Source organism: Salmo trutta, chromosome 31 (genome assembly GCF_901001165.1).
Source record: "Salmo trutta chromosome 31, fSalTru1.1, whole genome shotgun sequence".
Lineage (NCBI taxonomy): Eukaryota > Metazoa > Chordata > Actinopteri > Salmoniformes > Salmonidae > Salmo > Salmo trutta.
This window is the reverse complement of record NC_042987.1, coordinates 41303806-41318206: the sequence shown is the minus strand read 5'-3', so window position 1 is coordinate 41318206 and position 14401 is coordinate 41303806. Positions and strand designations below refer to the sequence as shown.

General features: G+C 41.9%; 1 protein-coding gene across 3 annotated transcripts in view; it reads left to right on the top strand.

Annotated features, from left to right (window-relative positions):
- Positions 1 to 607: 607 nt before the first annotated feature.
- The window catches only part of LOC115170207 (ankyrin repeat domain-containing protein 12), a 47955-nt gene continuing 34161 nt past the window's right edge, over positions 608 to 14401 (top strand). For 2 of the 3 annotated variants that reach the window (XM_029726598.1, XM_029726596.1), the window contains exon 1: positions 609 to 788. The gene's annotated coding sequence lies outside the window, so the exon portion shown is untranslated. Of the gene's footprint in view, positions 789 to 14401 lie in introns of all 3 variants that reach the window. The other variant, XM_029726597.1, reaches the window with a different exon arrangement.

The following is a 14401-nucleotide window of genomic DNA, read 5'->3' as shown; positions in this document are numbered from 1 at the left end:
AGCGTCACCCACCCACCTCTCCCTCTCCCTCTCCCTCCCTCTCTCTCTCTCTCTCTCTCTCTCTCTCTCCCTCTCCCTCTCCCTCTCCCTCTCTCTCTCTCTCCCTCTCTCTCTCTCTCTCTCTCTCTCTCTCTCTCTCTCTCTCTCTCCCTCTCTCCCTCTCTCTCTCCCTCTCCTCTCTCTCTCTCCTCTCTCCTCTCTCCTCTCCCTCTCCCTCTCCCTCTCTCTCTCTCTCCCTCTCTCTCTCTCTCTCTCTCTCTCTCCCTCTCTCTCTCTCCTAAATGCAGCCCAAAAGTTGACTTACAAAATACTCACTTTTTCGGTATCTATACACGCAATTAAAACACGACTTTAAATCTACATACTACCCTAACGAGGATTTTTTTGTTATTATATCGAGGCCTATCTATCAGTTCCGGGAAATGTTTAAAATGTGGTAAATAGCTTGACATACCTATTATCCAGCATACAGTAGACTATTTTTTAAATGTATTTATATATATATATATATATATTTAAAGATAGACAGGACTCATGTGATCACATGACTGTTCTCGGCCAATGGGATCGACGTGGGGGGGAGGTTCTTCTTCTTCTTCTTCTTCTTGAAGACGAAGGATGTTTTCAAACCCAACGATAAAACTGGAACGGGACGTCATACAGCCGTAGGCATAGCTACTGTTAATGTTCAATATTTTTTTTTTTTTTGGTGGGGGAAATTTACTGTTTTGCAGATACGTAGATCTGAAAAACGAATGAACAGGCAGAACCTGATCGCTATTGATAAGGTAAGCAGAAAGTTATCGTTTTTATTTATTTATTTAGATTTGATTGCCTATGATCATAGGTAATAAAAAAAAATAAAAACCTCAAGTCTTCTGGCTAGTTGGAGAGCTAGCTAGCATGCTAACCAACTTTGACGTAGCTGTTTTCGGGAAATTGAATGTTAGCTATGCCACAACGTGTTTTTGGAGTTGTATGTCACGTACTTTTTTATATACGCATTTAGTAACAGGTGTTTTACTTATGTGGTAAAGTTGCTTTTACGCCAAGAATATGAATAATTGTAGCGTGCGTGGCTATGTGTCGAGGGCAAAAGCTGGTTGACAACTAGTTAGCTTCAGCTAGCCTGTTCGTTGCAAGCTCGCTAGCACAGGGGAGGGGGGGAAACGGTGATAGGGCATTCGCCTCAGCGGGCTTTTGTCTACACGGGATGGTTTTGATTTCCATGTAACTACACATTGAACGATTTTAAAATAATAGATAACTCTTTTTCGAAACAGACCATGTTGCACAGTAAAATGACCAGACGTTCGCCAGGTAGCAAACTCGCCACATTATGCAACGTAGCTGGTTCGCCACCTCAGAAGGAATAGCTAACGTTAGCTAACTACTGTAGCCCTCATTACAAGCATTTCAGCGCCGAACGTAACGTAAGCATGCTATTCTCTGAAAACTATCTACGTTAACCCTAGCTTTAACCCTAGCTAGCTAGCAAGCTAACTGTATTCGCGTCATTTATGTCCATATACGTTTAAAACGTCCAATATTTGCCACATTGGATCTGTAAAACGCACAATAATAATAATAATAATAATAATAATAATAATAATAATAATAATAATAATAATAACAATGATAATTATTTGCTATTTGTAAATCTGACAACAGTACAGCCCAAGGTACCAAGCCAAGCATTTGGGGGTGTGTTGGTTGAATCGCTGTCTGTCTGTCTGTCTGGTGTGACCGTGGAAACCTTTTGTCTAAAGGACGTATCAAAACATATGTACTCACTCAGATCCTATACAAAACCAAGCCACCCGTGCAGATGTGATGTAATATTCAGCTATACATCTCTCGTTCATGACAATGACAGAATAAAATACATTGTACATTATTATAGCCACAATGGTTGCAGAATGAACTGGCTCCATGAAGTGTGATGAAATATCAAATCAAGGGTGATGTCATTTCTACCCTCGCATGCTGTTGCAGTATTTTGTATAGCCTAATATCAGTGCAATACAGGTTGAAATTGATATCCCGCTATTGTCTTCAGTGAGGCAGCAATGATAATGACACTGAATCTAGGAATTTAGTTGCAAGTAGGGCTCCGTTTTATCTAAATAGCTTCACCTTTTTCCTACTACAAAATCTAGCTATACGCCTTCAACCCTAAATAATCAAAGTGTAGTAATGTGTCTGTGATAAAGAAGTTAATTACAGAATGCATAGTGACTAACCCCAGGGTTTGTCTTAAACACCTAACATGTTGAAAACAAACCCCCCCCTAAAATACTAGTCCTATATATTTTCCTATATACTTTAAAAATGGGCCTTTGATACCACCCTGAATTGTTATTTTGCTCGATGACAGAATTCTGGTTTGAATGTCTGTCTAACTTGGTGATCATCGCTACATTTTAAAATTGTATTTTGTAGTCACATTATGTTCCTCATTTGTGTTACTGTAGTACCAAGTACTTAAAACTCACTATCACGAGTACATTATCACGAGTACATTTTACATATTGAACTTATTATGGCAGTTTATGCAATAGTCATGTAAACACCGTACCCTGCTCATCTTAAATCGGCTTAAAGTCATAATCGGAAGTAAGCATATGCCGATTTTAAAAACACCTGGTTTTCTGAGCAATCTTTCAAATTATTAGGACATGTAAATACCTTAATCGGCCGTTCCAGCGGTGCGTTTGATTTGCCCTTGCACCAGCCAAGCAAGCTTCCCTCTTTGCAAGTGAGTTGTACTTGGAACAGCTGAATATATGCTTCTTTTAGAAGTAGTTATCACATGTACTTTATATGTCCAAACTCAGAATCAAATATGCAAATATGTTTTGATTTGCTAGAATGTTTGTTTTGATTGGGGATTTTCTGCATTTATCGGTGCTGTCAGGTTTCCTGATTTCAAATATGTCCATGAAAACAGGATTATTAGGGAAATCGGTCTTCTTCCAAAGCATGTAAAAGTTTTAATCTAACTTATTTTTTTTAAAATGTAATCTTTATTTAACTAGGCGGGTCAGTTAAGAACACATTCTTATTTACAATGACAGCCTAGGAACAGTGGGTTAACTGCCTTGTTCAGGGGCAGAACGACAGATTTTGACCTTGTCAGCTCGGTATTTCGATCTAGCGACCATTCGGTTACTGGCCAAAAGCTCTAACCACTAGGCTTCCTGCCGCTCCTAATCTCACTATCCACAATAATAATAACACGAGGCAGATTGCACTCTGTTCCTGTATGTAAAATATTGTGTGCTTGGGAAATGAATCCGTTTGACTCTGGATGACATCATAATGACATTTGTTTCCAACATGAGTGCTGTTTTCCTTAAGAAGTTAAATCCCCTTTTGTGTTTTTGTTTCCCTGTCACGATACAAACAAATAGTGCGATACTGGTATCGTCCCGGCCCTAATTCACATACACACTCATACCGACACGACACGCCCGCACGCTCTCGTATGTGGTTGCTACTCTGTTCTCTTATGATTATCTATCCTGATGCCTAGTCACTTTACCCTGCCGTTATGTACATATCTAGTAGGGATGTGCATCTTTCCCTTTCAAGACGATTCGATACATATCAAGATACAGGAACGATACGTTTTAGTTTGAAACAATTCGGTTTGATTAGAGGAACGACTCGATTTGATGCATTAACATTTGTGGCAGTAACGCATTCATTATCCATTCTAAATTAAAATCTGCTTCTGGTGAAGCTTATGGGCTGGGCCTCTCTGATCTGGATCAGTCTGAGCTGACCTTTCTCTGTGTGTTTTGTTTGTAAATGATGTCTTGTTGGCACCTGAGCTGAGCCAGAAGGGAAACTAGGCATCTACCACCTACTATCGATAAGGGGGGCAGTGTTTACTTTTTCTCCCCTCACTTTTTATCTGAAATCATCATCATCACCACTAATTCATTTGTTGTTCAGCATTCAAAACTACTTGTTGATTTAATGACTGTCAACACAGTGTGTTCGGAAAGTATTCAGACCCCTTGACTTTTTCCACATTTTGTTACGTTACAGCCTTATTCTAAAATGGATTAAATTGTTTTTTCCCCTCAATCTACACACGATACCCCATAATGACAAAGCAAAACCATTTTTTTAAAGAAATTGTTGTCAGGTCGTTGTCCTGTTGGAAGGTGAACCTTTACCCCAGTCTGATGTCCTAACCTGTTCCAGAACGCTTTTCATCAAGGATCTCTCTCTGTACTTTGCTCAGTTCATCTTTCGCTCGATCCTGACTAGTCTCCCAACATCCTTACAGCATGATGCTGCCACCGCCTTGCTTCGCTGTAGGGATTCATTCAGGCCAAGGAGTTCAATCTTGGTTTCATCAGACCAGAGAATCTTGTTTCTCATGGTCTGAGAGTCCTGCAGGTGCCTTTTACTGAAGTGGCTTCCAGCTGGCCACTCTACCATAAAGGCCTGATTGGTGGAGTGCTGCAGAGATGGTTGTCCTTCTGGAAGGTTCTCCCATATCCACAGAGGATCTCTGGAGCTCTGACAGAGTGACCATTGGGTTCTTCGTCACCTCCCTGACCAAGGCCCTTCTCCCCAGATTGCTCAGTGTGCCAGAGCGGCCAGTTCTAAGAGTCTCTTGGTGGTTCCAAACTTCTTCCATTTTTAAGAATGGTGGAGGCAACTGTGTTCTTGGATCTTCAATGCTGCAGAAATGTTTTAGTACCCTTTCCCAGATCTGTGCCTCGACACAATCCTGTCTCGGAGCTCTATCGACAATTGCTTCTACCTCATGGCTTAGTTTTTGCTCTGACGTGTGTGTGTGTGAAACAGGTGTGTGCCTTTCCAAGTCATGTCCAATCAATAGAGTTTACCACAGGTGGACTCCAATCAAGTTGTAGAAACATCTGAAGGATGATCAATAGAAACAGGATGCACCTGAGCTCAATTTCAAAAATAATGTTTCTGTTTTTTAGGGTTTTCTTTACATTGTGTTGTGTGTAGATTGAGGATTTTTTTCCCCCCATCAATTTTAGAATAAGGCGTAACGTAACAAATTGTGGGAAAAGTCAAGTGGTTTGAATACTTTCCGAATGCACTGTATACTTTTTTTTTTACCGGGGACCTTCAGACGAGTCTTGTAAGGCTTGTGGGTGTCCTAGAGCAAAACAACCTACATATACAGTACCAGTCAAATGTTTGGATACCTACTCATCCAAAGTTTTTTTTTGTATTAATTTATTTTTTATACTACACTGCTCCAAAAAATAAAGGGAACACTTAAACAACACAATGTAACTCCAAGTCAATCACACTTCTGTGAAATCAAACTGTCCACTTAGGAAGCAACACTGATTGACAATACATTTCACATGCTGTTGTGCAAATGGAATAGACAACAGGTGGAAATTATTGGCAATTAGCGAGACACCCCCAATAAAGGAGTGGTTCTGCAGGTGGGGACCACAGACCACTTCTCAGTTCCTATGCTTCCTGGCTGATGTTTTGGTCACTTTTGAATGCTGACGGTGCTTTCACTCTAGTGGTAGCATGAGACGGAGTCTACAACCCACACAAGTGGCTCAGGTAGTGCAGCTCATCCAGGATGGCACATCAATGCGAGCTGTGGCAAGAAAGTTTGCTGTGTCTGTCAGCGTAGTGTCCAGAGCATGGAGGCGCTACCAGGAGACAGGCCAGTACATCAGGAGACGTGGAGGAGGCCGTAGGAGGGCAAAAACCCAGCAGCAGGACCGCTACCTATGCCTTTGTGCAAGGAGGAGCAGGAGGAGCACTGCCAGAGCCCTTCAAAATGACCTCCAGCAGGCCACAAATGTGCATGTGTCTGCTCAAATGGTCAGAAACAGACTCCATGAGGGTGGTATGAGGGCCCGACGTCCACAGGTGGGGGTTGTGCTTACAGCCCAACACCGTGCAGGACTTTTGGCATTTGCCAGAGAACACCAAGATTGGCAAATTCGCCACTGGCGCCCTGTGCTCTTCACAGATGAAAGCAGGTTCACACTGAGCACATGTGACAGACGTGACAGAGTCTGGAGACGCCGTAGAGAACGTTCTGCTGCTTTCAACATCCTCCAGCATGACCGGTTTGGCGGTGGGTCAGTCATGGTGTGGGGTGGCATTTCTTTGGGGGGATGCAGAGCCCTCCATGTGCTCGCCAGAGGTAGCCTGACTGCCATTAGGTACCGAGATGAGATCCTCAGACCCCTTGTGAGACCATATGCTGGTGCGGTTGGCCCTGGGTTCCTCCTAATGCAAGACAATGCTAGACCTCATGTGGCTGGAGTGTGTCAGCAGTTCCTGCAAGAGGAAGGCATTGATGCTATGGACTGGCCCGCCCGTTCCCCAGACCTGAATCCAATTGAGCACATCTGGGACATCATGTCTCGCTCCATCCACCAATGCCACGTTGCACCACAGACTGTCCAGGAGTTGGCGGATGCTTTAGTCCAGGTCTGGGAGGAGATCCCTCAGGAGACCATCCGCCACCTCATCAGGAGCATGCCCAGGCGTTGTAGGGAGGTCATACAGGCACGTGGAGGCCACACACACTACTGAGCCTCATTTTGACTTGTTTTAAGGACATTACATCAAAGTTGGATCAGCCTGTAGTGTGGTTTTCCACTTTAATTTTGAGTGTGACTCCAAATCCAGACCTCCATGGGTTGATACATTGGATTTCCATTGATTTATTTTTGTGGGATTTTTGTCAGCACATTCAACTATGTAAAGACAAAAGTATTTCATAAGATTATTTCATTCATTCAGATCTAGGATGTGTTATTTTAGTGTTCCCTTTATTTTTTTGAGCAGTATATTTTCTACATTGTAGAATAACATTGAAGACATCAACTATTAAATAAAACAGGAAATCATGTAGTAACCAAAAAAGGAAAAGCAGCCAACAAGTGCTCAGCATATGTGGGAACTCCTTCAAGACTGTTGGAAAAGCATTTATCATGAAGTTGGTTGAGAGAATGCCGAGAATGTGCAAAGTTGTCATCAAGGCAAAGGGTGGCTACTTTTGAAGAATCTCAAATAGAAAATGTATATTTTTAAGTACTTTTTTTGGTTACTACATCATTCAATATGTGATATTTAATAGTTTTGATGTCTTCGCTATTATTCTACAATGTAGAAAATAGTAAAACTAAATTAAAACCCTCGAATGAGTAGGTGTGTCCAAACTTTAGACTGGTACTATATGTGTTTGTGAGACACTCACTTTTCCACAGATGGGCTATTTTAGCCCGTAGCCTTAACTGTTTGGATGCTACAGACAGAAGTTGGCAGAAGACGCCTTCAGACAAGTCCTGTGGTGCTTTGTGAGGGTCGTAGAGCAAAACGGAGAATAACATCGTGTTCATGAGAGTAATCTTTTGTAGGCTAAACCATTCGGGTGCTTTGGTCCTTTTCACGAGAAGACCGATTTTTAAATTGTTTGTGGTGTCTCATGGTCTGGTAAACACCACTCTAGCTCAGCCACCTTTCACTGCACATGCAGAACGGTGATATTTTCAGATGTGGTGAATTGAGACGCAGTTCGTGCAAAAAAAAAAAAGAATAATCTATCTGTTAATCTAAATTTACGTTGGTTTCAGTAACAACCAATAAGCAATGGCAATTACTTGCAATTCATCTTGGACTCTCACAATGAGTATAATGCCCTGTTTTGCCTTATTTGGATTCATTTCTTAGTCATTTAGTATTAATGCCTGCAATATCAGTAAAACTGCATTTTTTTTTTTAAAGGGGCATTTCTAAAATGTTCTACTTCATATTCATCTCAGCACCTCCCCCAACATTAACACATGTGAAATTGCATGTTTTTATGTTAAAAGAAAATAACAGAAGATGAGTGTTTCCAATGACCTCATCATCCAATTAGTAGACAATGCCTACTCATGAATAGTTAAAATCACACGACGCACACTGATGATGTCATTAAACACTTCTCTTCCTTTTTTTATATATTTTTTTTTACTACAGAACGTAGAAACGTGTTCACATGTTGGAGGGAGGTCACGAATATTAAGTAGAACGTTATGATTCTACCTGACATGGGCTCGAGTGGCGCAGCATTCTAAAAGGCATCACTACAGACAACCTGGTTCAATTCCAGGCTGTAGCGCAACCGGCTGTGATTGGGAGTCCCATAGGGTGGCGTACCATTGGCTCAGCGTCGTTAGGGTTTGACCCGGTGTAGGCAGTCATTGTAAATAAGAATTTGTTTTTAACCGACTTGCCTAGTTATATAAAGGTTACATTTAATATATAATATATAATATATTTCAGTTTCCACTCCGTACAGGGTCTTCCACCATCGTTTTTACACACCATTATCTTCACAACCTTTTAACTGTTTACATAGACATTAGGGATGTCCCGTCAACAACAACAAAAATATCATAGTTGACAGTCGTCTGTTCTTTTGACCAATCAATTGGTCAGAGATAAATATAGCCCAACCAGTAAGAAACTTGTTCCCAACCCACCCGCTGCCGGTCTTCAGATTCTGCCTTTAAGCTCCTGAAGTCGCCGGTAACTGGCTTCACCAGAGGTCGGAAACCTTTTCCATTTGGAGGGCCAAGTTTATAGTAACATTTCTACTGATCTGTGTACCACTTATGATTTCCATATGCACATTTTACTGGAACAGTTTCATTTCATTTATAATAAAGGTCTTCATATCTCAAAATATATATGTTATGTGGTTAATCAACATTATATCTAAAGGAAAATTAAACAAATCTATAACTTCTATTGCCAACTATGTAAAAAAATTGCCTACATAAATAAACAAATAGAAACATTGCAGACTGCAGGTTGAAAATATATATATAAAAAAAAAGATCCTATAAATCACATTTGCTACTCATGGCCTGTCTGCAACTAACTTGCAACATTGTATCAACTTGGTTTAGCCCAAAGCTCATGTTAGCAAACTTGCAACAATGTATTGAATATTCTGGGGCCTCAGAGTTTCCTGATTTCACTTCTTATCACATGTGCAAATAGTCTACAGCTGTGTCTGTCACTGGCTCAGGAAACTCTGAGGCCCCAGAATATTCAATACATTGTTGCAAGTTTGCTAACATGAGCTTTGGGCTAAACCGAGTTGATACCCCCCCCTTCATGCTCACGTTGAGGAACTATTGTCATTCTCAATGGATGCAGAAACAGATTTTTGTTTACTTGCTGTTTTGAGGTGAAGGAAATATTACTTTGAGATGCTCCACATTTTAATGGTGAGTTTAAGACAATCAGAAATGGCATCATATCACCAAAGGGACACATTTGCACGCAGGCCAGATAGACTAGGTCTACTTCTATGTAATCAGGTGTGTGTTCTTACTCAAAGATTTGACAGGAGCGCTCCAAAAAAAAAAAGAATAATTTGTCAATTAAAATAAACCCAAACTTTTTGTGTTGTCTAGGTTGTGCGCTCTGCAAACATGTCCACTCTTACAACGACAACGTTAAGGCGGTAATATGACTATATATTGAATGGATTAACAGAAATTACCATAGCCAAACAAAAATTGTAGAAATCGAAATGATGGGAATTAACGGTAAATGTACTACTGCTGATACAGGTTTGCCATTCAGACAGGCCTCAATCAGACTGGTGTCATCGTGTGCCATACATTCAGCCCAAGCCTCAATCAGACTGGTGTCATCGTGTGCCATACATTCAGCCCAAGCCTCAATCAGACTGGTGTCATCGTGTGCCATACATTCAGACAGGCCTCAATCAGACTGGTGTTATCGTGTGCCATACATTCAGACAGGCCTCAATCAGACTGGTGTTATCGTGTGCCATACATTCAGACAGGCCTCAATCAGACTGGTGTCTCGTGTGCCATACATTCAGACAGGCCTCAATCAGACTGGTGTCTCGTGTGCCATACATTCAGACAGGCCTCAATCAGACTGGTGTCTCGTGTGCCATACATTCAGACAGGCCTCAATCAGACTGGTGTCTCGTGTGCCATACATTCAGACAGGCCTCAATCAGACTGGTGTCATCGTGTGCCATACATTCAGACAGGCCTCAATCAGACTGGTGTCTCGTGTGCCATACATTCAGACAGGCCTCAATCAGACTGGTGTTATCGTGTGCCATACATTCAGACAGGCCTCAATCAGACTGGTGTTATCGTGTGCCATACATTTTGTTTTTTAAAATAATATATTTGCTTCTGCTCGATTTTTAGAAATATCTTTGTCGACCAGTTGACTAAATGGGGTCAACTCTAATAGGCATACATCCATTGGTAGTTTGATGTTGTCTGTTCCTGTGGAAAAGGAGACATAAACATGATGATGACTTACTCAGGGCCCCCCCCCTATCTGTTTACGTACGGAGGCATCTATTGGTAGTTTGATCTCGGTGTATGTAAAAACCTACCTAATGTAAACACTTGTTTGCACTAACCTACCTAATGTAAACACTTGACTAAATTGTTGGTTTTGTCAAGTAAGTGCATACATTGATGGATCACTAGAGTAGTCCACTACCACGAGTCTAGCACCACTTGAATGGTAGGGTCCACTACCACGAGTCTAGCACCACTTGAATGGTAGGGTCCACTACCACGAGTCTAGCACCACTTGAATGGTAGGGTCCACTACCACGAGTCTAGCACCACTTGAATGGTGGGGTCCACTACCACGAGTCTAGCACCACTTGAATGGTGGGGTCCACTACCACGAGTCTAGCACCACTTGAATGGTGGGGTCCACTACCACGAGTCTAGCACCACTTGAATGGTGGGGTCCACTACCACGAGTCTAGCACCACTTGAATGGTGGGGTCCACTACACTACCACGAGTCTAGCACCACTTGAATGGTGGGGTCCAGTCCACTACCACGAGTCTAGCACCACTTGAATGGTAGGGTCCAGTCCACTACCACGAGTCTAGCACCACTTGAATGGTGGGATCCAGTCCACTACCACGAGTCTAGCACCACTTGAATGGTGGGATCCAGTCCACTACCACGAGTCTAGCACCACTTGAATGGTGGGATCCAGTCCACTACCACGAGTCTAGCACCACTTGAATGGTGGGGTCCACTACCACGAGTCGAGCACCACTTGAATGGTAGGGTCCACTACCACGAGTCTAGCACCACTTGAATGGTGGGGTCCACTACCACGAGTCTAGCACCACTTTAATGGTGGGGTCCACTACACTACCACGAGTCTAGCACCACTTGAATGGTGGGGTCCACTACACTACCACGAGTCTAGCACCACTTGAATGGTAGGGTCCACTACACTACCACGAGTCGAGCACCACTTGAATGGTAGGTTTAGTTGTTTGTCTTAGGCCTACCTAAATCTTTCTGGCGAGGAACAGCAGCATGTCCACCTTTTCTTTCCCAGAGTAGCAAACTCCTCAGGATAATAGACTAGTAAATGTTGACTGAGATTTGTTGTCTGGCCATCCTTTGCCTTTAGTAATCTGTTTCCATATTCTCCAAGTGACTTTGGTCAAGGTCTACTGGCTCACCTTGATCATTCAGCTTGAAACTGAACTACTGCCAAACACGGCGATTACGTGCTTTTCTTTCCCACCAACATTTGGATGATTCATGTGGGATGATTCATGTGGGATGATTCATGTGAGATGATATTGCGCAGATGGAACAGAGTTAATAGGCATTTTAACGTCATAGATTTAGCCCGCTGGTAACTTGTGGAATAGACACCGGCTGGAATGCGGTTTTTAACCAATCAGCATCCAGGATTAGACCCACCTGTTGTGTAACTGTTTTTAAAAGCTATATGCTAATATAACTATTTGAGTATTTTTATGGAGAAGAAGTATAGCCCTACCAATTTGAAAATCCTTCTGCAACTCGATTTAAAAATAACTAGGCATTGCAATGTGTCCTTTTTGTACTGTGTTCTTCCTGCCAATTGTCCCCTCCCTGCGCAATTCGTCTGAGGCCTTTCCTTCCCGTGGGAGAGATGTTTCTCAGCTTCCCATTTGAACTGGTTTCAGCTACTTTCACCGTCTCTGCTACTGTATTTAAAACCTTATTACGCCCACATCCTACGTTCATGACCCCCCCCCCCCCCCCCCCCCCCCACACACACTCAGGCTCAAGACTGTGACCATTCAGTGGCTGTACGAGTACATTTCAATTGGGTTGCATTGTTGTGAGCTGCACATTCTACATGGTCCTATAACATTTTAAAATCCAATTGTTGGCAAAAACCCAGCTGTCGTGTTGTGGGGAGGTTCTCAGGTTCTCAGCGTTCTGTAGGTATAATGTGTATTTTTCTACTGTCTATAGCAGCTATTTTACAACCAAGATATTTGGCCTTCCCTGTGGCTCAGTTGGTAGAGCATGGTGTTTGTAACACCAGCATGGTGTGTGCAATGCCAGGGTTGTGGGTTCAATTCCCACGGGGGGCCAGTACAAAAAAAATGCATTAAATGAAATGTATGCATTCACTACTGTAAGTCGCTCTGGATAAGAGCGTCTGCTAAACGACTAAAATGTAATATTTGAAATGGCATTGAGATACTTGGCACACAAAATGATTGTTCACATTGGCCGTTCCGTTTGCAGAGGCCTCATTGGACAGCAGGCTTACGTTTGACTGTTTTTAATAAATGGCTACTAACAGTGGGCGTTATATTCACAGTTGGTGATCTAGCTGTGTTTTGAGTTTCCACTTACTCAGCTATATATTAGCCCCAAATATATTAGCCTAATGATATTAGTGCATATAAAGATACAGGCAAATTCATCTCTTTTGGGGAGAGAAAAAAAACAACACTAATTCTGGAGCTCTATTTTAACAGTAAAATATAACAATATCATAATTGTCTACCCATTTATGCATGACTGGATTAGTTTGCACATAAAAATATATATATATTTCTTCAATTGCATGAAAAGATTAAATGTATTTCTTAAATACCATCTCATTAGTCATTACACTTTAAAAAAAATAAACCGCTGTGAATGACTTTTTTATATGATTTAAAAAATGTTTATTGCTTGATGCCACAGAAAGAATTGTTGCGACCTAAAATCACTGACTGAATAAATGTTAAGTCTAGATCCCAGTGTCCCATAGCCTGGCTTGTATTTAGTTCAGGTATGTACAGAACACTCTGTACGTACTGTACACCGATGTATATGTAAAAGGCCTACCTGGTTTGCTTCGTACCACAGACTTCTCGCTTTTTGGGGAAACCGACGTCTTTATCATTTTCTAGATCGAGTGGGAGTTCTCTTTTTTAGGCCGAGGGTGACGTTGGTTTTTACCTCACCGTGAAAGACTCTAAATGATCTCCGTTACGTATACAGTTGGCTACGAAGAATTGCGTGTTACTCAATCTACATCGTGTATTTCTATCTGAACCGTCAAGGTTACATCGTGTATTTCTGACTATGCAAGGCCTAGTTGTTTTTATTTGTCTGAACAAGCCTCCAAACATGCCAGCTGTCTCTATGCAAGAAGAATCATCTGTTCTACATTATATATTTCTATGTGAAATTCCCGGGCCAATTTTTATTATTATTTTTTTCTTCAGACCACATTCCTGTCATTTGGACTCATTTTATTACTTCATGATGTCGTTGTAAGCAGCTCAGAGTAGTATAGTCATGCTGTTTGTCTCACTGTGATGACAACACACCAAGCAGTCATTTCCTGTGATATGTACTTGTATTGTTACTACTAGGCACGCAGGACAAGAAACTACTACTCATACTGATTCACAGACAACACAAACCTGCACCTAAACTTAAAATTACCTCTTTTTTTTCTCTCTCTCTCTTTTGGGGACTGGAGAAATGTCCTTTCCTTGTTTTACTATCCTTGTGAGGCCTTCAGGTCCACACACACACACACACACACACACACACACACACAGAGATGGTGCGCGTGCTTGGCTCAATGCAGCAGGGTGTGAATGAGGTTGTGAAACCGAAAGTGTTAGTACAGACACTTTCTATCTGCTCTGCAGTTGGCTTCAGCTCCCCCATCTCACTAACTGTGAGGCTTCCAATGTGTGTTCAGAGAGCGATGTGGGGGGGGGCTACAGATTACACAGCAGAATGTTAGTCTAGCCAACAGCAGAATATGTTAGTCTTGGTTTTGTTTAACACTCTTATCTCTCATGGCTCTCTCCCTTCATCGCTGTTACTTTTTCTCTCTAGGTCTGTGTTTCTCGCTCTCGCTCTGTTCTCTCTCTCTCTCTGTGTGTGTGTGTGTGTGTGTGTGTGTGTGTGTGTGTGTGTGTGTGTGTGTGTGTGTGTGTGTGTGTGAGCAGTATCAATTCAGACTTTTATTAGTCACCTGCACTGAATACAACAAGTTGAATACCTTACCGGGAAATGCTTACTGACAAGCCCTTAAC